General features: G+C 43.4%; 2 long non-coding RNA genes across 4 annotated transcripts in view; one reads left to right on the top strand and one right to left on the bottom strand.

The window, feature by feature from the left end:
* Positions 1–25,340, top strand: part of LOC108273226 (uncharacterized) — a 39,811-nt gene that overhangs the window by 3,867 nt on the left and 10,604 nt on the right. The window lies entirely within an intron of this gene.
* The window catches only part of LOC124628658 (uncharacterized), a 4,617-nt gene continuing 4,142 nt past the window's right edge, over positions 24,866–25,340 (bottom strand). The window contains exon 3 of the long non-coding RNA XR_006983267.2: positions 24,866–25,340. This exon is cut by the window's right edge and continues 401 nt beyond it. This is a non-coding gene — a long non-coding RNA (uncharacterized LOC124628658).

Genomic DNA, 25,340 nt, shown 5'->3' with positions numbered 1-25,340 from the left:
CAAAAGATAAGTGTGCGCGTGTGTGTGTTTGTGTGTGCGCTGTCCGGGTGAATGGAGGGGGAATTTTTTTCTCCTCCACATTTGGGACACGTCCAGTTTCCCCCAATGCTAGATTTACCATCGACAAACTTCATTTAGTCAGAGTGGCGTCTGAGTGCATTCGAGCTGCTTCTCTATGAGGCGTATTTTTTACTCAGTAGACAATAAAGAATCTTTTTCTGCTGCCAAAATACAGCCACTCGGACTTTTCCAGTTTCCATAAAATAGACGTATGTGTATGTCTGTTACTGTATAAAACTTTGTACGTAATAAATGTGAAGTTCTGCCTGAGAATGGAAGATGTAACAATGAATGAACAAAGACGTTTTGAGGGCATGTAGCTGCAAAATGTGCCGTATCAGCATTTAGGGGAAAAAAAACCTTAAAAAAAATAACAAAAAAAAGATCTGACATATAGAATTGTTTACGCCATAGAGAACACACAAAGCTATGTGTAAATACAAAATACTTGTATTTAGATTAACGCACAAGAACGGGTTTATACGTTTGAAATGTTATGCAATTTTATTTTTATTATTTTTTTTTTTTTAGAGTTCTATGAATTGAATATTTGAATGGCTAGCTGTAATATTATAATTTTATCACACCATTGGTCAGAAGGCAGTCCCGCGAGGATCTTGCGATCGCAGAAATCAAGGAAACGCCGCGATATTCGGAAGAGCGTGCAATTTTTTTCAAAATGAACGCAGATTCTCTTCAGATTTGCGTCACGTGACGTCATCGCGGCGCGGGTTTGGCCGACGCCCTCTTTGATTCACGCGCGACGAACGTGAGTACGGATAAAAGGTCTCGTTTACCAACAAACATCACCGCGAAAGAGCGTTCAAAACAATTTCGTGTGATTGCGATTTCGGCCAATTTGAGTAGTTTTCCGCCAAAAAGAGCACAAAATCAAGCGTTTTTTCACGACAATCACAAAAACACCCCTCCCCGAAATCCTGTACGGACTGAGAAGGTGTTGACTAATTTTCGGACGGTGCGAGCTCGTTCTCGTACATTATTAACTCGGATTATTATCGATGGTGAATATGTTGAAAAAAATCGCAGTGGTATAAGATGAATAAAACACTTTGACATGCCGTTATTGAAAATCATACCTTCAGCTAAATACTTAAAAACCGTTGCTAGACATTTCTACTGAGATTCTAGTCGGTTCAATGTCCAATGACCACTTTCGTTTCACGAATCTCTTTCCATCACGTCTCGTCTTTTTCCGTACGCCATCTTCTACGGGTTTTCCGATTCCGCAAATTCGTCCTCCACGTCAAACTATAGACAGGAACCAAGCTACACGCTCTCTTGCCATGCTCACATTCCTAAACCAGCACCTTTAAACTTATCCGCTAACCCGTGAAGGAGAAACGTCTCCAATTATCCTCCTTCACATCTGTGTGAGCATCAGGGCAGAAAGAACACGCTCCTGGAGAGGCGGATAAAAAGAGCGAGCGTGGCGGGTTCGGTCTTATGATTCTCCGCAGGAGGAACAGGTCGGCACCTCGGTGTTTGGTACACAGCTCGGCTTTTTTTTTTTTACGGATTAAAGGTTCAGCACGTCGATCGGCACTCGAAGGGTCTGTTTTCTTCCAGATGAAAGACGCCATCGTGGCTACGTCCCAAATCGCAGACTGCTGTCCTAGATAGTTTAGTGCCTGTTGAGAATATTGGCTCCGGATGAAGAATGTTGGTGTTTAATCAAGACTACATTGCACAAAATGTATGAGTGTAGTGTCAAGTTCTCATTTATTTATTTATTTATTATAAATGCTGGTGTATAAAGTTGAGCATCAACATTTGATGGAGAATATTGACGTTTGATGGTTAATAAAGATTGGCGTTTAGTAAAAAAAGGAGAGGTTGGTGTTTGGTGGATGTTTGTGGTATTAGATGGAAAATATTGGTGGCTGAAACTGAATATTGGTCTGATTTAAAAAAAAAACAAATGTAGGAGTTTTGGGAATTTTGTTAATTAAACATGTCAGCAACTGACAGCGTTTGTTTCAAAATGTTGGTGATTTGGCCTTTGAAATGCTAGTGTTTGGTGGAAAATGTTGGTTAGTGTTTGGTGGAAAATGTTGGTTAGTGTTTGGTGGAAAATGTTGGTCAGGGTTAGTGTTTGGTGGAAAATGTTGGTTAGTGTTTGGTGGGAAATGTTGGTTAGTGTTTGGTGGGAAATGTTGGTTAGTGTTTGGTGGGAAATGTTGGTTAGTGTTTGGTGGGAAATGTTGGTTAGTGTTTGATGGGAAATGTTGGTCAGGGTTAGTGTTTGGTGGAAAATGTTGATTAGTGTTTGGTGGAAAACGTTGGTCAGGGTTAGTGTTTGGTGGGAAATGTTGGTTAGTGTTTGGTGGGAAATGTTGGTTAGTGTTTGGTGGAAAATGTTGGTTAGTGTTTGGTGGAAAACGTTGGTCAGGGTTAGTGTTTGGTGGGAAATGTTGGTTAGTGTTTGGTGGAAAATGTTGATTAGTGTTTGGTGGAAAACGTTGGTCAGGGTTAGTGTTTGGTGGGAAATGTTGGTTAGTGTTTGGTGGGAAATGTTGGTTAGTGTTTGGTGGGAAATGTTGATTAGTGTTTGGTGGAAAACGTTGGTCAGGGTTAGTGTTTGGTGGGAAATGTTGGTTAGTGTTTGGTGGGAAATGTTGGTCAGGGTTAGTGTTTAGTGGAAAATGTTGGTTAGTGTTTGATGGGAAATGTTGGTCAGGGTTAGTGTTTGGTGGGAAATGTTGATTAGTGTTTGGTGGAAAACGTTGGTCAGGGTTAGTGTTTGGTGGGAAATGTTGGTTAGTGTTTGGTGGGAAATGTTGGTTAGTGTTTGGTGGGAAATGTTGGTTAGTGTTTGGTGGAAAATGTTGGTCAGGGTTAGTGTTTGGTGGAAAATGTTGGTCAGTGTTAGTGTTTGGAGTGTTTTGTTTGTCAGAAAGTGTGATGTTTGGTAGTGAATGTTGCGGTGTTGGAGCATGTGCGTGTTTTTTTTGGTAAATGTTGCAGTTTAAGAATGGTCCCCATGAAAACTGATGGCTTTCGATGAAGCATGTTGGTGTCTGATGAAAAATGTCAGTGTTTATAAGAGTAATTTGGTGTGGGGTTTGGGGTTTGATAGAGCAGTTTTGTGTTTGATGGTGGACGCTAGTATTTGTTGTATGTTGATGCTGGTGTTTATTAAGGAATGTTAGTGTTTTATGGACAATTGTGGTATTTGTTGGTGCATATTGCGTGGTGTTGGTGTTTAATGAAAAATATTAGTTAGGTGAAGTTCTTTTAGGCATGAATATTGTTGGTTTTCACCAATTCAGAATGTCTGTGTTGGGCGAATACCAGTGTTTATTTGAATATGCTGGTGTGATGGAGTTCTGGTGTTTGATATACAAAGGATGCGTTGTTTAAAAATATTCATATGAAGCATTTTTGGTGTTCGATATAGAACACTGGTGTCTCTCCTAATCAGTGGTATTTGGTGGACTGGTGCTTTTGGGAAAATGATGTTTGTTAGTAGTTATGTTTAAAATGAGTGTTGGTGTTTTCTGGAAAATGTTGGTGATGTTTGAGGGTGCTTGGTATTTGGTGGGTTTGGTAAACGTAGGTGTTTATTGGTGTTCGGGGTACAATACTGGTGTTCTAGATTGTTCCTGGTATAAAATGTTGAATAACATCAATAATGGTGGTGTTACATGATGATGGTGTTTGTTGAGAAATGTTTGATGAATGCTAGTGTTAGTCCATGGTGGTGTTTCTTTGTATTATGTACTATACTCCATGTTTTATAACAGCGTTTAGGACGAGGCATAAAACCCCAAGCGCTTCCAGTAAGACAAACATGGCAGCTCAGTTTCGGCCAGAGGACAAAGTTAAGTCTTTATGGGTGTGTTCCTTTCAGGCTGGGTAAATGAGTACAACTTACAAAAAACACGACAATACCTAAAAGTAAGTTACTGGGTGAGAGTCTGGAAGAGAAGAAGCGGTTAAAATCTGGCCACATTCCTCTGATCCATTACAAATAATTTACCCAAGTGCCAGTCTGTATGCCAGAGAGAGAGCGAGAGAATGAGAGAGAGAGAGAGAACAAAAGAGAGGAACAGAGCCAGAGAGGGCTGAACGAGAGAATCCCACAGCCAGAGTATGTTCTCTCACTTCTCTGACCACTCAAGTGCCCTTTGAAAGAGGACATGGGAAGTGGTGAATGGTTGCGTGAGATCAACAATGCCAAATCTCAAGAGTTCCCTGATGATCTCCGGCAGCCGGGGACTGAGATACTGGCCGGAGTGGTTAATTTGGTACGTCTGTTTCATTTTGCAATGTTGCTGCTTTGAGAAATTGCACAACCCCAACGGGCAAATCCAAGTCGGTATGGAAGACGACGGTGATCATCAGATTTAAGTGTCCGAGACAGATTTAATATCCACTCCTTGGGGTCAATTCCAATGATTTAACTCTAAAGGAACCAGATGCCAGACCAAATCTTACATCTTACTGAATAGGGCCTTAAAGTACAATTTCAGAAACAAGGTAGTTTTTTGCTTTGTTTCCCAAGGCTAAATATACCATGAACACAAATGGTATACCGTTGAGGGTACCATGCCAGACAAGTGTTGGTACCAGTGGATTGTAGTGACGCCTCACAGCTCCAGGGTCCCCGGTTCGATCCTGAGCTCTGGTTACTCTCTGTGTAGAGTTTTACATGTTATCCCTGTCCTTGCATGGATTTCTTAGGGTTCTCCGGTTTGCTCCCACCTTCTGAGTGGACCGACTAGTTTAAATTTGTTAAACAGTATATGAATGAATGTGTGTACAAGGTACCCTGAGATGCACTGGCATCCCATCCGTGATGTCCAGCTTGCTTTACATCCAGTGTTTCCAGAATATTCTCTGGATCTACCATGACCCTGACCAGGATAGAGCTCTTATTTTAGATAAAAGACAGGACGGTGAGCGAACAACAAGAACAGGAACTAACTTGTTTCACAGATGTTCCAAACATTTAAATGTAACTATAAAAAAAAGTATGACATACCATTCTTTAATAATTAAAAAAAAAAATTTAATTGTTGTACTGTGGTATAAGTATAAGAGGAATAAGACACGACATTCTGTTATTGGAAAACAATCAACTTCAGGGTGATAAGAGTAACCTTGCTTCATCACATTCCTTACTTGTATCTCGGATCTTCTCTATTTTGGTAAGACACATTCACACTTAATTAAAATGAACCGCTTAAGTTGTTAATTAACCCACGAACAACCACAACACAGCTCTGAAGTGTTTACAGAAGAGATTTATCCACTGGTTTAGCTTTTGTATAGAGTTCAGTGGTTCTTGCTTTTCCTGAGCTCAAATGCTGACCGGTGACAGCCTGAGCCGGATCTTTTTTATTACTCTACTAAGGAAAGTGAAGCGAAGTTCAATTCCCACCACTCCAGATTAGCCTCAGAAGTATTTCAGGGGCAGTATTTATCCTCTCGGAGCAGGAAATCAGTCATCACGGCCAGTTTTCCCGGGATAGGCTCTGGCTCCGTAGGGACTAGGCTAAAACTCCACCTAGGCGTGTTCAGAGTCAGTCCAAAACAGAGTTACGCATATTCAGAGTTGGGTTATGCACACGAGAGTCAAATTGCTGGCCTTCCCATTTGATAGTCCTCCTGTAAACAAAACATGCCTACAGTTTGAAGGATAAGCTGACCGAGCACTATTACGGTTACGATAAACTGTCAAACTTAATGTTCCTCTTTCGAGCCAATATCGTGTGTAATTTTTTAATAGTCTGTAGTTAATTCTGAGGTATGAACACTGAATTAAATCACTCGCGTTACTCCGAATATGGCCCTTACTTAAGTATTTTAAAACTAAGAAATTTCAGTATTTGCTTCTGTTTCTACTTTTATAACTGTTTATATCACTTACAATAGCTTTATCCACTATTTTGTGAAGCCAAATGTGTCAGATCACATTGCCTTTTGGAGAACTCGTGATGCTCGAATGATAGAACAGCCCTTAAGTTGGCTGAGTGGGTTCCCACAAGGCCAGGGCAACTTGGCAAGACCGTATTGAAAAATCTTTCCCTCTATCCTGGGCGGCACATCATCCCACAGTCCAAATGAAAGGTCTGAGTTGTTCTCTGGGACGTCACTGTGACACGCTACTGGTTGGCATCGATGCCTTCAGGGAGAGAACGTCCTAATAGGAACACGAGGCCTTTCAGTAGCATGAGGCAAAAGGAAAAAGAGCAGCAACAATTCACACCAAGTCTGTCTCCAGTGGAAATTCTGAAGAGGAGATTCTGAGGTGGCGTCATCCCAGGAACGCCGGGCAAGCAGAGCAGAGAATTCCTTTGAGCAGGATATTATAGAGAAATTTACAGAAAGCATTCGATATCTACCAATCGCAGCCTTTTTAAGCCCCTCCTCCTTTTACGAGAACCTTGTGCTCTGCCCTCTCATAACCGTTGTCAATTGTATTATTTATGATAGTGCGTTTTCTTCAACAGTACGGCGCAAAACAAATTCAGCTTTCAAATTCATGCAAATGAGTCCCTGCTCTTGCATGGTGCTGTTTAGCCAATCAGGCGAAGAGGTAAGGGGTAATGCATTTCCAAGTACACCATAGTGTCCTGGTGTATCATTCAAAATAAACAACACTGTTCAAATCAACTAAACCATGCCGGGTCATTTGGTAACGCTAGCCAAGTGGATGACGTGATGGTGATACGCAAGGAATAAAACACTCGGTTATGGGGAAAACGGTCAACTACGGGGTTGTGTGATGAAGCAGAATCACCATCACCACTTCAAAGTTGATTAACAGCGCTGAACAGTCCTGAAGTGGCTTAGTTCCTCATAGATCACAGCAGTTTTCAGTTCGTCAGTGAACGAAACATCGTCCTTACTAAGCCAAACAGGCTAACGTGTAACTGTCACAGCTGATCTTGCTTAGTTACCATGACAACCGGTTATTGCCTGTAGCTACAGTCCTGTTCATTGTGCACCATTTTGTTGCATCTCTTTTTAGTATACGAGTCTTAATATACCAGACAGAAGGTGTATGTGTGTGTGTGTGTGTGTGTGTGTGTGTGAGGGAGCGAGACAACTGCAGTCTCCTGGTTTAATCCCACAATGCATTTCTCCGCATCCGGCCTGCAGCAGCAGCTGCAGCGACTCCTGTTGCATCTCGACGCCGAGACGAGACGAGACTCGGAGACGGACGTAGAGACGCATGTCTTCACATTCTACACTCACAGGCTATAATATCTCGGGGCATGTGTGGACGTGACTCAAGAGTTCCCCTTGTACTGGGAGCGCTGGGAAATCCCTGATTTTTACTGGAATCACAAAGAGTGGGCTGTCACGGAAGGGAACGATCGGCCAAGCTGAGCGATTGATAACGTGAAACAGGAAGGACGTGAGGCATGAACCGTGAGGAAAGACCGTTCCGTGATGACTGTGCGTTTTTTTTTTTTTTTTTCCTTTCGGAGTTTGGAGGGAAAAAAATTCGAGATGGGGGAAAATCCCAGACATTTGTTGTGTTAGAAGCACTCACGGGGTCACGGGAATGAGAAAATCCTCCGATGGACGTTTTTCAGCAGCTGATTTTTCTTTTCATTTTTTTTTTTTTTTTAAAGTAAGGTTTTTCTTGTTTGTGTCACAGCCATGAAGCATTTTAAAACCCCTCGCTATCAGAACTGATGGATTGTTAAAGACACAACTGAGACTCATAAGATTTAAGTAATCTAAATGAGTCTGAAAAGTACATTTTTGTCAGAAAGCCTTAATATACTGACTTTGATATATTAACATGGATACCTTAACAATGGTTAGAATGGCATGTAATAAATACACACACACACATACAGGATTGATTTTGCTTGTGAGGACCTCACACACACACATGCATTTGTCTATCCTTATGAGGACCTTCCACAGACTTAATTATTAATGCAGCTAATAAATGCTATGTGTAACCATGCATTCTTTGGGGGGTCGTGTCCCCCACAATGTTGAGGAAATACCAATCTGTCCCCCCAGTATACAGTACAAAATACTTTCTATATGTCCCCCTTTAATGAACCCCGCCAACGGATCTGTCTTTTCTTCATCCATTCTATTTATTCAAGTCTATTCCTTTTTAATATATTTCCGTTTGTTAAGGAAAATCGGTTGTGTGACCCCCCACTAAAACTGTACACTTGGTTGCGCCCATACTCAACACAAGTTGGTTGATATATTTGAGCAGCTCAGTCTGTAAGAAATGGAGACGGCAGCCGAGCGTAGAAAAGTTCAGCAGAGCATACGAGCTTTTTTCAGACAGTCAGTAACTAGATCCCTAAATAGTAGGTGACCTTAGCTTAGTATAGAAGGCATCATACCATGGCTTGGTTTGTTCTTAAGAACGTCAATGAACTGTTGATATTTGCACACCCAGGAAGTAGGCTAGGCTAACGTCAGGTCCAGTTTTTGACCGTTAACGTTACCTTCACGTGCACATCCTCCCGCCGAGTCCGCTGTGAACCCTCACGCTGTGACAGACTGTTACACATGCGAGTGAAAGTGAGGAAAGTTCCACAGCATTTCGTTCCTTTACACTACATTTGGGCTCAGGACAAAGAAGTGACTTTACAGATATACGGCTCAGCATAATGCTGAGGTGTGCTAGCTTGGCAACGAGAGAGATGGAACTAACGCCTGAGTTGTGGCCGTATCGTAGTTCTCCATTCAGAACTAGTGATGGCGGTTTGTCTTTAGAATTAAGAAAAGAAAACTCCAGGACCCTTTACATAGCTGACGTTTCAGGTTACCACTATATACTGTTGTACACTCTGTACACTTATTACATAGCAAGCTAAACAGCATGATGACGTTAACATAATAAATGACCCCAGTTACACAAACACAATATTCAGTTTATCAAATTAAAATGATCATCTGAGTCAGTCATTGCTCTTCTGGGAAAATAACGGTACCTGGTCACGACGCAGGCAGCACAGCATTGCTTGGAAGCATCCGTGGGGAAATTGTATTCACAACATGTATAGTGTTGAATTTAGTTTCATAGGTCCATCCTTTCTGAGTCTGTTTAAAAGGCGTGATTGCGTGTTTAAATGTTAGCGTGTGTGGTTTGCCTGCACACATCTTATCTCGCCTCTACTTGGTGTGGTGGGTTTCATGGTAGGTTATGGAGCAGAGAATACATCTGCCCACAGGACGTCCACAGCACCCTACGATTTCCCCATGCTGTGGGAGCTTCTATCACTCAGAAATCACGTGAATTCAAACAGTAACTGTAATCCTAAAACTACATTCTAAATATGAGAATTTTCACTATCAAACTTTGGATGTTGAGGGGGGGTTTGGACCATACCATGACTAGGCCCTTGCCTAAACCCCAACCGTAACCTCAATAACGAAGTTAAAGAAGTTTTTCCTGCAGTTTTTCCTCATGGGGACCAATCAAATGTCCCCACAAAGTCAAAACTGTCAGATATTTCTATTCTCAAGGATATAAAAGCATTCTCGCGGCTAATATGACATTATATGAGGGTTTGTGTAGTAAAGGGGTGTGTGTGTATGTGTTAAGAAACGCTTTACTGCCCTCTGTTGGTGAAGAATGAGATTTACAGACACACACACACAAAAAAAACTCATGATATAATTCATACTTCTTAATGTTTCTCATCATACTGTGCATAATTCCTGACTTAAAACTGTTTATTTAAAATTATTTATTACTTATTTCCCGACTTTTGATGACATCACCACGAAAATCGATTTTAAACCAACATCATCGGGTTAATTAGTGATGTTTCACCTTCTTCTCCACGCAGCGTCACCGAACAGATATCAAGCATTTTTTTTTTTTTTACACATCCTATACTGCGTTTAAATCGAATTCTTCCTTAACTTCTTACTCCGTTCACTGTTTGAAGCCTTTTATGACGGACGCGAGCTTAGCCGTCCCGCTAATTTCCCCGCCGCACTAAAAACGAACGGAACCCTGCGCTCGTTTGTTTGTTTAGCGTCCGTGCCAAATATTTCTTTTAAAACCACGTAAGATATACGGTATATGACATGCAGAAAATGAGAGAACGTTTATTCCGAGCGCTAGTCAACAAGCCTAGCACGGCTAAAACGTTCATCTAGCGACATTAGCGTCTGGAGGACACCGAGACCACGACTCGGTAGGTTTGAGGAATTTGAAACAAATTCAGTGCAATCTCTTGCTGTTTTCGGCCACATGATGGCAGAACAGACCTACAGTCGGTGTCTCAACACTGTGTGTGTGTGAGAATTACCAACTGGTGCTGAAAGTGTCAGGGAATAATTATGAAACACTGTTTAACCTGTAGCGAGGGAGAGTTCATTGTGATGCTCGCTCGACCGTTCCTCGTCATGTTCCTCCTCAGACGTGGTGCCAAAATCTCACTTCTTAATTAAAAATGTAAACTAGTTTTTCGCCACGTATGAAATAATCCTTGTACGATATCACCGATTACGGTATCGCCGACGATATCGAGTCGAAGATGGTGATCTCTTGATTATCGTCACGCGCCTGTTCGAGAGATGGGGCAATTAAAACGTGACGGCGGATGATTATCTCGTGACGAGCTACATCCGAGTGCAGGATTTATAAGTGAGGATTTAGAATATTCAATTTGTTGTGTTGTCTGCCTGCGCTAACACTGTGTGTGTGTGTGTGTGTGTGGGTGGGTGGTGTGTGTGTGTGTGTGTGTTCCCTCAGCACACTTCATAATTAATTTTGTCAGCCATAATTACAGTTTTTCCTGACAGAAGCGTGTGAGGCGGCTGACTGACTCCTCGATTAAAGCGTTTGTGGGTTTGTTTACGTAATTAAATATTGACACGGCAGATTTGGCTCCGACGCAAACATGTCAGAGAGTTAAAAAAAAAAAAAAAATCATAATAAAGCAAGTCGCAAAATAAGTGTGTGTGTGAGAGAGACAAGTTTCTGAAACTCGACATGAATCCTTCAGTCTTTCGTTTCCTCGCTCTATTTCTTTCTCTTGCCCCCTTTTTATCTCTTGCTCATGATGGTAACGATGCTCTGCAGTAGTACTTCCTGTTTGTCTCCTCTTCCACTTCCACATTTTCTACTTCCTGGCAGCTCCCTGATTCTCCACAATTTCACAGCTGCTGTATTCTTGACCCCCCCCCCCCCCCCCCCCCCACCACATCCTACTCCTACTCCGTGTTCCGAAGTTCTTTAGCTGTTCCTCCTTAGTTCTCTGTTCTTGCTTCTTAGCTCCTCCTTCCAAGGAAGTGTAAAATGGACGCAAGAATCCAGAAGGCATCAGTTAGTGTTTTGGGAAGCACCACTGGTTTTCCACAGTTCCTACTTGCTGGTGTTTTACACACTCGACCTCCTGGTTTTCCACAGCGCCTGTTTCCAGGTTTTCCAGATTGCGTAGACTGTACTTGCTCATTTTTCACATTCCCTATTTCCAGGTTTTCCTGTTTCCCAAACCACACAGTTGTTGGTTTTCCACAGCTCATACTTCCTGGTTTTCCTGATTAGCCACAGCTCCTACTTCCTGCTTTTCCCCAGCCTCTACTTCCTGGCTTCCCTGATTTTCCACAGCTCTTACTTCTTGGTTTTCCATGGCTATCCCTAACCCTTCCCGGTTTCCCTAATCTCCTACTTCATGGATTTCCTGATTTTCCATGGCTTCTACTTCCTAGTGTTTTCTGATTTTCCACACCATATACTTCCTGGTTTTCCTGATTTCCCACAGCTTTTACGTCCTGGTTTTTCCTGATTTCTCACAGCTTTTACTTCCTGGTTTTCCTGATTAGCTACAGATCCTACTTCCTGCTTTTCCCCGGCTCCTACTTCATGATTCTCCTGATTTTCCACAGCTTTTACTTCGCATGTTCCGATTTTCCACACCACATAATCACTGGTTTTCCACGGCTCATACTTCCGGGTTTTCCTCATTTCCCACAGCTTTTACTTCCTGGTTTTCCTGATTTCCCACAGCTTTGACTTCCTGGTTTTTCCAAACCACGCAATTGCTGGTGTTCCACAGCTCACACTTCCTGGTTTTCCTGATTAGCAACAGCTCCTACTTCCTGCTTTTCCCCGGCTCCTACTTCATGATTTTCCTCATTTTCCCACAGCTTTTACTTCGCGTGTTCCGATTTTCCACACCACATAATCGCTGGTTTTCCACGGCTCATAATTCCGGGTTTTCCTCATTTTCCACAGCTCTCAATACTTGATTTTCAACAGTTCTACTTCCTGCTTTCCCTCATCTCCTACTTCCTAGTTTCCTGGTTTTCCTTCCACAGGTCCTACTTCCTGGTTTACCCCAGCCTCTACTTCCTGGTTTACCACTTATCTGCTACCTGATTTTCCACAGCTCCTACCTGCCGATTTTCCAGAAGTACTACTGCCTGGGATTTCATATCTAAAGTCCTGAACAACCGATTAAACCGAGAAAGCTCGGTTTCTCGATCGATTTTACATCATTTCCTGATTCCACCACGTTTAATTATTTCTAATTATGCTCGGATTATCAAACCATGCCCTTTATTGACCTTCCAGTAGCGAACAAAGTTTAGATTTTCAACTAATTATTCCTAAACGCTAATGGGAACAATCCGCTCGAGTCAGCCACGACACGGGTGACTTTTATATCGGGATTGCCGTACAGTGCTAACGCTGGAATGTTGAGAGAGTCACGGTATTTGAAATAATGACTGTGTGATTTTTACAGGTTAAAACATATAACAGCGGGGGAGCAGCAGAGGGTAAAAGATGCTGTCTTTCAACATCACCGCAGACAGTTGGGACCCGCGGAGAGCGATTTATTTGTTTATTTCTTTCTTTTTTGCTTCGCAACGTGGAGATATTGCACGCCGCAATATTTCTCCCTCGCTTCAGGCTGTGTGATAAAACGCACGCTTTCTGTCCGAACTCCAAATAAAGGAAAAGGCTGTGCTACACAGCGTTTAGCGGCGGATAACCGCGTTCACCAAATCATTTTGGCGCCGTTTGGGTGAGACGGCGAGATCTAATAATCGCACACACTTCCACTCTTGCCCGGAGCAGACAGACGGAACAAAACGCACACAACTCTCGACGAAAATATACCGAAAAACAGCCGTGTGTGTGTGTGTTTCAGTACAGTAGTGACACTGACGTGGAAGTACAACTACTGTTGAATTCTGGATTGTGATTGGTCAGGACGTGTCGATTAATCTAAGGGTTTATATTCGCACGCTCGTTCTAACATGTTATCGTTTCTATAGTAACGACTTGTAATCAATGTCGACATGGTGACATTTTCTTAACGGAAGGAGATGTTTAATGTAACGTTTATGGAACGAGTCTCCAGCATCAGCGCTTCTGTTTTCTGACCTCTTCCGGACAGAGGAGTTTACACTTTTGAGGTTTCTCTGTGTTCGCTTTGTCCGCTTCGTCAAATGGCGAAATCGCTGAATCGGCGCGCGCTCTCATACGAACGTCGTAAGTATTAACTCGATGCCGGGATCTTTTCTTCTGCTTTCCCAACATTAGAACCCGTTACATTCTCTCCAGCTTCTGATCTCTTCTAAAAAAATGACCCAGAATCCGTCTGTCCTGTCGCAGGTAGCTCTTATTTATGCTAATCAATAATTCACCATTTATTCAAATCCCCCTGATGGAAGCAGCATCAATATTTGAGTGTAAAGAGCCGTGGTTTTGCATGTCCGTGTCCTTTTTAGATGACAGGACACTTCAGGTGCAGGTTTTGGGGGGGGCGGGAGGCTTTTATACGTAAAAGAGCGGAAGGTTGGAAGGGTGCACATAAATACTTCACGACCAAGAAGGGACCTGCTTAACGACATGCGTTTGCAAATAACCTTAGCTAGCTCGTAACCTTAAATGTGGCACGTTTCATTACTCGACTGTGTGAATGGTAGAAAAACCTCACTCGAGACATTCGCACGGAAAACCTACAACGGCTAGCAAGGGTGACGTGTTCTAGCATTTTGGGGGCGGAGCCTGAACATGACTGCTGTTCTAATTAGAACACCAATTCGTAAAATTCTGACAATTGCGATTTATTTTTAGAGATATTGAACGAAGGAACAATGTGTCTTTCGCTAATGATTCAGGTCTTTAAGTTGACTCTTTGAGTTGACTCTTTTGATTTGGCTCTTTGAGTTGACTTTTTTTGTAATCAAATGTTTGACTTGGCTCTTTCAGTTGGCTCTTTGATTTGACTCTTTTGATTTGACTCTTAGTTGACACTTTGAGTTGACTCTTTGATTTGGCATTTGAGCTAGCTCTTTGAGTTGGCTTGTTTTGTAATGATGTTTGATTTAACCCTGATTTGGCACATTGAGTTGGCTTTTTTTGTAGTCAAATGTTTTGAGTTTTCTCTTTGATTTGGCATTTTAGTTGACTCTTTGATTTGATTTGGCTGTTTGAGTTGACTCTAATTTGGCTGTTTAATTTGACTCTGAGTTGACTCTTTGAGCTGACTCTATGATTTGATTATTTGATTTGGCTCTTTGTTTTGACTTGAGTTGGCTTTTTTGATTGGACTTTTTCAGTCAGCATAGAGTTTTGTGAATGTTAAGAGTTGACTTATGCATAACAGCCAACCTATTATAGCACCGTGTCATTCATGAAAGTATCGTCTCTTTGAGTCAGCTCTTTTAATTGGCTCTTTTAGTCAGCTCTTTTAGGTGGCTCTTTGAGTCAGCTCTTTTAGTTGGCTCTTTGAGTCAGCTCTTTTAGTTGGCTCTTTGAGTCAGCTCTTTTAGTTGGCTAAAACGATCACCAGGGCAGTATTAGTTGTCTTTCTTTTGTCAGTTTGAAATGCTTTTGTGAAATATTAAGTTTAAGCAGTTTAACTGATTAAAACCGGATCTCAGTCTTGTTTGTCTGTTTGTTTAACAGAATCTTTGAGTCAGAGTTTCTTGAGTACCACACTTATTTCATGACTTTTGGTTTTGGAAAGGCACTATATAAATTGAATTAAGTCAATATGTTCTTGCTTCACAGCTATAGTTTGGTTTTGGAAAATGTTGGACTGATCGCAACCACATTTTGCTAACCACTGTTATTTTGTTATTGGTCAGTATTAATTAGCATGAGCTAAAAGTAAAGGTCGACATCTCAGGAGCGATGGTTGGACCTCCAAACATGAAAATAATAAATAAATAAATAAATAATATATATATATAACTTGCACTCAGTAAAATATCAATATTTATGAGTTCGAAATCAGTCAAAAATCAAGTCAGGTTAGCATATGCTAGCTAGCTGGCGAACAAAATGTGTGAAAATGCATGCGCATACATGAATTCCAATAACTTCCGCCGTCCTACTTGAAGATTTTTCTCTACATGGATTTGGAAAGGGGGGTGGGGGGGGGGGGATTCAGAACATCAACAAACTCTATCAAAACAGGTTCCCTAACATTTAGTTGGAGGTTTCAGATTTTAGACGGCTTAATTGTTCTTCGTTTTTAGTGAATCAGACAATATGATGTTAGCTGCGAGGGGAAAAAAAACAACAAACCAAAAAAAAAAAAATGTACAAAGTGATAGCGCCTGATTAAATCCGGTCAGGATTTCTTTCTTTTTAATGCAATGTAACACTGGGGGAAAAATATTTAACCTCTCAAAATCCCACCTCTAACCTCTGTTTTGTCGGTGGTTTAATTAGCGTCGGCTGCTCTGTCGCTCCTCTGGCAGCTCGGTGAGTTTTCGGCTGGCTAATGAGGTTTGTGTGCGTGTAAAATCACGTACCTTCCTGACACACGGAATAATATCAGGGAAAGGAAAGGTATGGAAAGAGAGACAGACGGAGAGAGAGAGAGAGAGAGAGAGAGAGAGAGGGGGGTGGGGGGAGGGATGGAGGGATTGTGGAGACCATGGCCTGTGAAAACCTATCAAAGTCTTCCTTATTTAAAGCAGCCCTGGCACATTATTAGCAGTTACAAGGGCAGCGAGACGGCCGAGGTGATGAGCTGTCAGTTCGCGAAATGTTCCCCGTTCCTGATTGCTTGTAGCCCAGCAGGTGAAACGGCCCGCCCGAAACCCATCAAATCACCTCCTTCTGCCACTTTCGTCCCCCCTTTTCTCCTCCAAAACAAGCCAGGAGGGAGCTGCATGAATAAATGAAGAGCTAGCTAGCTCGCTAGCGTCCGGGGATTAATAAATAAACCGTCTAATGCCTTGTTAGCAACTACTTACCTCTTCTCTGTCTCTACACACTCGCATGAGCTCGCTGCCTTGCTGATGTCTACAGACTAGCGTAAGACGTTAACGCACATTTCATGTGATTTTAGACACACTCCTGGGGAAAAAATGAGGAGATATTATGCTAGCTGGCTAACACTGAAGCGCAGAGAGTTGGAAGGACATCCGAGAAGAAAGCCGTTCGCTATTTTTTTTTTGTTCAATTGTTTGAGAGTCTTTCATTGAATCGCCTTTTTTTTTTTTTACATCCATATTTAACTGCCTCGCCTTTATTAGCGAGACTCCCGCAGCTCAGAGGTCGGCGGTAAACGCGGGATAATGTAGCGCCAGTGAATTAGCATGGTCAAATGTCAAAAAAATGAGGCTTTCCCTCCAGAGTCCTGTCAGCTGGAATAGCGCAAGTGCCATCATGGGTTAGCTCAGATTGTCGTCAGTGACCGGGCATGAGGAATCGCCTTCGTTATGTCAAAAAAAAAGAAAAGAGAGGTTACATTTTCTCCCATTTCTGACTCACTCTCTCGATATACCTCTCTTTCTTTGTTACAGTATTGTACTGTATGATAAAGGATTTACGGGGGAAGTGTGTGTGTGTGTGTTTTAAGAACTTTGTGTGTTGCACCTGAGAATTTTTGTAAGAATGAATAACTAATAGTATTTAAAAAAAAAAAAGTAAACATACAGTATATCAGCAAATATATATAATTTAAATATTCCAGAAAAAAACCTACTTAATTAAACAACACTATGTGCTGCTTATATGTCCCACAATTATTGACACCCCGAAGGAATATGTTCGGCAAACGCAAAGAAACCGCCGTCCTCGGAATACCTCGACGTGTACAGTACGTTCCTGAAGTGGGTGTGGCCTAAACCAATGGAGGCGTGCGTAGGACTGATTTTAAAAACAACAACAACCCGTGAGCCTGAGATTCCTGTTCTTGGCTGCCAGGAGTGGAACGCGATGGGATCTCCTGCTGTCGTAGCCCATCCACTTCTAGGTTTGACGTATCGAGATGCTTTTCTGCTTACCATGGTTGCACAGAGTGGTTATGAGTAGCGTAATAATAGTGAGCTTGAAGCGGTCTGGTCGTTCTCCTCTGATCTCGCACTGTTTCAACCGTGCCACGCTCAACTTTTCCAACTTTTCCCACTTTGGCCTGGCGGAAAATCTTTTTTGGGGTGATATTTAGATGTTTTATTTATGTAAATAATATAAAATCTATAAATAACTCGCTGCTATCCAGTGGTCATAGAAGGCTAGTTATGTATGTAACTATATTTTAAAGACAGAATATTTATAATAAAATAAGGAGACAAATGCAATAATAATAATAATAATAATAATAATAATATAGTCACTATTGGGTGCCTACACACCTTTGGTGCTTGGCCCCCTATTAAAAAGCAGAAGATCTGCGTGACTGTGGGTTGAATTAAAAGCGACATATCATATAATATAGCATAATAGTATATAGTTAGATTGACATTTACTGAATATGACCTAATTCTATCAATTCTCTAAACAGGAAGTAGTTAGTGATGTCCTTGTATAAGTATACAGTGTACCACAAGGGTATATAAAGGTTTTTATTTACTTATATTTTTATAAAAATGTTTGTTTAAAAAAAATTTATTCGACACTTTCCAGTAGTAACCGAAGTCAGAAAGGACAAGGAACTCTACCGAAAGTGTCAATTTAATCGTTAGATTTGATCAATAATAATATAGCGCACTTGTGAGACAGTGCTTGGACCCCGACATTCGCTGCTCGTGATTATACTGTAGTCTGCCTGATTAGCCGTCGGCTAGCCTGTCAAAAAAACAACAACAAACAAACAACATCTAAATAACACTCGGCTTTGTTCTTCAATTGTGCGTTCTGGTAAACGATGCGAACAAGACCCGATCCACCTTCAGATCTGTTCGCTTCGACACACGTTAGCACGCTCTCTCTGCACTTATCTGCCTGCTTAATGCAAACGAGCCGCTCCGCCGATGCCGCGCCTAATCCTCTCGCTGTCCGTTTAATCAGCAGACGCGCCAGAAAAAGCCAATATCTATTTTCGGCTGCCTCGATAGGATCTCGTAAGGGTTTTAAGACTCCGCGGCGTGATCTCCGGGCTTCGGGGAGTTCTCGTTAGGTGTCGAGGCCCGCGATCGAAGAAGCTAGTGGATTTTTAATCCTCCCGTGGCCCGTGTTGGGAGCTGGAGTTATTTAGGGGGCTTTGATTAGCCACGGCGCTACACTTTGATTAGGAGGACTTCAGAAGCCGTGTGAGATGATGTGTGTGTGTGTGTGTGTGTAGCTATTTCAGTTTGGCCCGTAATCTGCTGCCGTTTTTCCAGCGCTGACCTTGCTTTTGCGCTGAAAGTCACAGCTACACGGCGTTATCCCAGAGACTTCTGATGCCCGCGAGGAATTGATTTTTTATTTTTTTATTTTTTTATGGAGAAGGTTGGGGGGTGGGGGGACTGAGTGAGGTCACATGTGGACTCTTTAGATGGTGGGTGTGTGTGTATAATATATATTTTGGCTGTGCATTGCTTCTGCTGTTGTTTTGTTTTTGATGTCTGATTGCGAAAATCAGACTCTACGGTCTTTAACACGTGCGCTAACCCACAAACGAGGCTGTCCGCTAAAACCTAATCGATATCCTACACAAATGGGATCAGTGAGTCTATCCTGGTGGCTTGAAGCATGCTAATTCGCTGCATGGCGAGACGTTTAAAACTTAAAGCTTAGCTCATCATGAATAGCAAAAAAAAAAAAAAAAAAAGCGAATCTATGCTAGTCTCACAAACTTTTACCTAATAAACCACTTCACGGTGCCAACGTGTCCTCGTTTGCTTGAGATATTAGCGCTAGCTGGCTAAGAAAAACCAAAGCGAAAAAGTAGAAATCGAAGTCGAACGTAGCAAATGCAATAACAGTCTACGCTAGTCTTATGAACCAGATGCTAATACACCACGTGGCTCTTACACCACTTTGAAGAAGCTAGCATTAGCTAGCTACGGATAACACCAAAGAAACGTGTAGCTGATCACTGGCAAAGCTAAACTATCCCGAAAATCCAAAACCATACAGTACGTTTCAGCTCGTTGTTTATTTCGGAATCACAACACAGCATGCTAACATAGCCAAAAAACCCTCTTCATTAGGAAAGGGACAAAGCATGTCGTAGCTAGCTAGCTATGTAGGTGCTTAACTGATATACCTGAATGCCATGTTTCTGAGTGCTACTTGTTTCCCTAAATCTTCAAATAGCTCATTCCTAAGTTAGCTCTTGAACTAGCACGCACTGCCCTGAGGTAGCAACAAGGGTTACAAGCAAATAAGAAGAAAAAAAAAGTGACCCATCCCAAATAAAATGTCGGTTTTAATGTAGTTTAAGCGTGATTGAGTAAGCTAGACATGTTGTAGTATTAGCATAGACTGAATTAGCAAGAAAAAGGGTAAAAATGCCAGTGCTAGATGATTTTGATTCAAAATTTTATTATGCTGTTGCTATAATGACTACATAATCATTGTGATGATGATGATGATATTAAATGATATGTAATAGGAAAATATTCACGCTAATATTCTTCATACATTTAATTTGCTAACTGAACAACACTAATCTGAATGCTAAAAGTGTGTATTTTATTGCTAGCAGTGTGTGTGTGTGTGTGTGAGAGAGAGCGAGAGAGTCGAGTGTGTATGTGGAGCTCTCAGGGATGACGGTGGGGGGTGGGGGGGGGGGGGGGGGGGGGGGAGAGTAAAATTAGCATGGATTTTCTCACATTAGCTTCATGAAAAGCTCATGAAGGCTAATGACACATAATGGAGGTCCCCAGAGAGTCCGGTTGCTCTTGTCGGAATCGGATCGGACCGGGAAACATCCAGAAGGAAGACCTCCTGTCACAGTTAGCCGGTTTCCGAGGAGACCCTGGAGACACATTAAAGAGAAAAATGGCGGTCCGAATTTGACAGCCACGCTACACGTTGGTGTTTATTAGTGCGCTCTGCTGCAGGCTGCGTGTTAGCGTTTTCGCTAACGTCAGTCAGTACAAACACTCGATTGGTGAAGTATAAAACGTTAGCATTATGCACAATTTTGTCTACTTGCTAGTTAATTCGCTAAATGCTGGCTAATCACACAAACCACATGCTAATAAACCGTGTGACACTAGCACTAACCTACTTTCACGCCACTTTGCCCTGATATACCTGTAGTTATTTGCTCGAATGCTAAGATATCTGCATTAGCTAGCTAACAGCTGTTAGTTGTAATGCTCATTGTAAAGATATGTGCACTAGCTAGCTAAGACTTAAGGCCCCACAGATTAGATAGTGTTCTCTACTTGCTAGCTAATTAGCTAAATTCTGGCATGGGCTAATACACTACGTGACACGCTTACCTTTTAAACTTTTTAAAGCTTTCATGAAATCACCACTTCGTCCTGATATAGTTTTTTGTTCTAATGCTAAGATATTAGCAGTAGCTAGCAAAGGATAATAGAAAAAAAAAAGCTCATAATAGTTCTAAAATAATGTTTGATAGCGATCAAAAAGAAGTTTGGTCTCTACCATTTTATGCTAGATATTTTTAATGTTATGCATGATGTCTATTTGCTAGCTAATGTTAGCTAGTTATTGGCTAATGTTAGAGGTTAGCATCTTGACCTTGGAGAGATCTGGCCATTCATAAAATCCAAACCGCTATGATGTTTCGGTCGTATCGGCTCGCTAACTGAGTAGCTAACTCGTTAGCATTCGATTTAGAATCACTGTAGATTCCTGAACTATTTACCCAGAAGGCATTGTGACACTCTGATACTGGTTGCTTTTCAGTGTGGCGGATTTAAGTGCAAAGACTCGAGTTGTTTAGCAAGCTAGCTAATTTGAATGCTAGAGAGTTAGCTATTCGGTTAGCAAGCTGATATGGCTGTGCATTAACGACTAAATTACGATTTCCGATCTCCAAGTAGCCTTCATCTTGTAGTTCCCACTCAGTCTGAAACCCTGCGACAACATTCCAACATGGCCGCCTCCATAGCTACGGAGTACCAACAAACATTAGCAACGTGTTTTAGATCTTTTATATATCGAACAGGAACTAGCAAGCTACCTTGCGGAGCCTTGTGGAACTGGGTTATTGGTAAGTTTTAACAGAGGGATGTCAGTCAACTGCTCATTTGAATATTAAGCCCCGCCCACAACGACAGATCAGTCTCGATCAGTCTGATTAGCGAGTTGTGTTTGAGCAGTTGTTTATCGCGTCGCAATCTTGTTTTTAAAAATTTTTTAAATCCCAACTTTTAATAAAAGTCTTGATTTTGGGATCTGACAAATATTTTGAATAATTGACATCGCTTTAGCGTGTAAAAAAGCCAAAAAACAAGCGTTTCATCTTGTTGACATCGCTACACTGGTACCTTTTAACATGAAAGGCATGATGTGATGAAAGGCCTGGTGTCGTGTGCACGTGGGAGACACTCGGGGATACAGAAGCATCAGAAGAACATGGCGGCTTTAAGGAGTGGAGGAGGAGAGGAGTGGGAGTGGAGGAGTGGAGTGGAGGAGAGGTGGAATGGAGTGGAGGAGAGGAATGGAGGAGTGGAGTGGAATGGAGTGCAGGAGGAGTGGAGTGGAATGGAGTGCAGGAGGAGTGGAGGAGTGGAATGGAGGAGAGGAGGAGTGGAGGAGTGGAATGGAGGAGAGGAGTGGAATGGAGTGCAGGAGGAGAGGAGAGGAATGGAGTGGAGGAGTGGAATGGAGTGGAGGAGAGGAGAGGAATGGAGGAGTGGAGTGGAGGAGTAGTGGAGTCGAGGAGAGGAGTGTAATGGAGTGGAGGAGAGGAGTGGAATGGAGTGCAGGAGGAGTGGAGAGGAGTGGAGGAGTGGAATGGAGGAGGAGTGGAATGGAGGAGAGGAGTGGAGGAGAGGAGTGGAATGGAGTGCAGGAGGAGAGGAATGGAGTGCAGGAGGAGTGGAGAGGAGTGGAGGAGTGGAATGGAGTGGAGGAGAGGAGAGGAATGGAGGAGTGGAGGAGAGTAGTGGAATGGAGTGCAGGAGGAGTGGAGAGGAGTGGAGGAGTGGCGTGGAGGAGAGGAATGGAATGGAGTGGAGGAGAGGAGTGGAATGGAGTGGAGGAGAGGAGTGGAATGGAGTGCAGGAGGAGTGGAGAGGAGTGGAGGAGTGGCGTGGAGGAGAGGAATGGAGTGGAGGAGAGGAGTGGAATGGAGTGGAGGAGAGGAGTGGAATGGAGTGCAGGAGGAGTGGCGTGAAGGAGAGGAGTGGAATGGAGTGAAGGAGAGGAGTGGAATGGAGGAGTGGCGTGGAGGAGAGGAGTGGAATGGAGTGGAGGAGGAGTGGAGAGGAGTGGAGGAGTGGAGTGGAGGAGAGGAGTGGAATGGAGTGCAGGAGGAGTGGAGAGGAGTGGAGGAGTGGCGTGGAGGAGAGGAGTGGAATGGAGTGGAGGAGAGGAGTGGAATGGAGTGCAGGAGGAGTGGAGAGGAGTGGAGGAGTGGCATGGAATGGAGGAGAGGAGTAGAATGGAGTGGCGTGGAGGAGAGGAGTGGAATGGAGTGAAGGAGGGGTGGAGGAGTGGCGTGGAGGAGAGGAGTGGAGGAGAGGAGTGGAATGGAGTGGAGGAGAGGAGTGGAATGGAGTGAAGGAGGGGTGGAGGAGTGGCGTGGAGGAGAGGAGTGGAGGAGAGGAGTGGAATGGAGTGGAGGAGAGGAGTGGAATGGAGTGAAGGAGAGGAGTGGAATGGAGGAGAGGAGTGGAGGAGAGGAGTGGAATGGAGTGCAGGAGTAGAGGAGAGGAATGGAGGAGTGGAGGAGGAGTGGAGTGGAGGAGAGGAGTGGAATGGAGTGGAGGAGAGGAGTGGAATGGAGTGAAGGAGAGGAGTGGAATGGAGGGATTTGTATAAACACATGATGTTTATTGTTGTCATGGCGGCCGATGTAAATTGAATCACAGATCAAGGCCGAGGATAGAAACATGGGAACCCCAGCCTTCTGTCTCTCTCTTCCTCTCACTCTGTCTCTCTCTCTCTTCCTCTCACTCTCTCTCTTTCTCACTCACTTTCTCTCTTCCTCTCACTCTGACTCTCTCTCACTCTCTTCCTCTCTCTGACACTCTCTCACGCTCTTCCTCTCACTCTGTCTCTCGCTCTCTCTTCCTCTCACTCTGTCTCTCGCTTTCCCCCCTTCCTCTCACTCTGTCTCTCGCTCTCTCTTCCTCTCACTCTGTCTCTCGCTCTCTCTTCCTCTCACTCTGTCTCTCGCTCTCTCTTCCTCTCACTCTGTCTCTCGCTCTCTCTTCCTCTCACTCTGTCTCTCTCGCTCTCTCTTCCTCTCACTCTGTCTCTCGCTCTCTCTTCCTCTCACTCTGTCTCTCTCGCTCTCTCTTCCTCTCACTCTGTCTCTCTCGCTCTCTCTTCCTCTCACTCTGTCTCTCGCTCTCTCTTCCTCTCACTCTGTCTCTCGCTCTCTCTTCCTCTCGCTCTGTCTCTCGCTGTCTCTCGCTCTCTCTTCCTCTCACTCTGTCTCTCGCTCTCTCTTCCTCTCGCTCTGTCTCTCGCTGTCTCTCGCTCTCTCTTCCTCTCACTCTGTCTCTCGCTCTCTCTTCCTCTCACTCTGTCTCTCGCTCTCTCTTCCTCTCACTCTGTCTCTCGCTCTCTCTTCCTCTGTCTCTCGCTCTCTCTTCCTCTGTCTCTCGCTCTCTCTTCCTCTCACTCTGTCTCTCTCGCTCTCTCTTCCTCTCACTCTGTCTCTCTCACTCTCTCTTCCTCTCACTCTGTCTCTCGCTCTCTCTTCCTCTCACTCTGTCTCTCGCTCTCTCTTCCTCTCGCTCTGTCTCTCGCTCTCTCTTCCTCTCGCTCTGTCTCTCGCTCTCTCTTCCTCTCGCTCTGTCTCTCGCTCTCTCTTCCTCTCACTCTGTCTCTCGCTCTCTCTTCCTCTCACTCTGTCTCTCGCTCTCTCTTCCTCTCACTCTGTCTCTCGCTCTCTCTCTCTCTCTTGCTCTCACTCTGACTCTCTCTCTCTCTCTCTTTCCGTCTCGGTCTCTCTCCTACCTCTCTGTCTCTCGGACAGATACAGCTGTACAACAAACACAGACGAAGCATGTGTGTGTGAGTCGACCGTGAGTTGTGTGTCATAGTCGAGTGTGTGTGAGAGTTTGCGCCTACAATTGACTCGCGTGCGAGTGTGTGCATGAGAGTCGGGTGTGAGTGTGTGCATGAGAGTCGAGTATATATGTGTGTGTGTGAGAGTTGAGTGTGTGTGTGAGTCTCGTGCGCCAGGCTGAACCGTGACTGGGCCGTGTTGGTGATGAAGCCTTATCAGCGCGAGACGGTGAGATTAGACTCGTCCTAATGAAGGTCCTCCATGGGGAAACGTCTCTGCGTGTCTGAGCGGGATTTCCCTCCGTCGCTCGTTATCTCGCGGATCCAGACCCACTGCGTTCAGCTCTCACTTCCACTCGCGCTGCCTTTCTATCACCCTGTCCACGGTACAGTGGAGCAGCCACCACCACGCCCTTCCACTCAGGACAGCACACACACACACACACACACACAAAGACAGAACGATGTAGAGATAGTCACCTCCAAAACTATTGGAACGGCGAGGCCAATTCATTAGTTTGTGCTCTACACCAAAGACTTTTGGGTTTGAGATGAAAAGATGGAGACGAGAGTTTAGGATTTCAGCGTTCATTTCCTGTATTTTACGTCTAGACGTCTTACACACCATAAAATATACGGCTTTTTTTGCATCACTCAATTTTTAAGCGAACAAAAGTATAGGAACAGATCAGTCTTGAAGTAAAGTCCTGATTCATTCGGATGCATTTCTCTGTAAATCTGCGGAGAGAACGTTCCTGTAGACTTCTGAATGCGTTCTGCTGCTCCCATCATGAGTTCTTCATCAATAAAGATTAGTGAGAATGTTCCAGAAGCAGCCATGAGAGCCCAAGCCATGACGCTACCTCCATCATGTTTCACAGGTGAGCTTGTATGTTCTGGATCACGAGCGGATCCGTTCTTTCTCCACACTTTGGACTTTCCGTCACTTTGCTAGAAGTTCATCTCGGTT

Source organism: Ictalurus punctatus, chromosome 1, assembly GCF_001660625.3.
Source record: "Ictalurus punctatus breed USDA103 chromosome 1, Coco_2.0, whole genome shotgun sequence".
In the NCBI taxonomy this organism is placed as follows: domain Eukaryota; kingdom Metazoa; phylum Chordata; class Actinopteri; order Siluriformes; family Ictaluridae; genus Ictalurus; species Ictalurus punctatus.
Note: the sequence above shows the minus strand (reverse complement) of the source record. Positions and strands in the feature narration are given on the sequence as shown.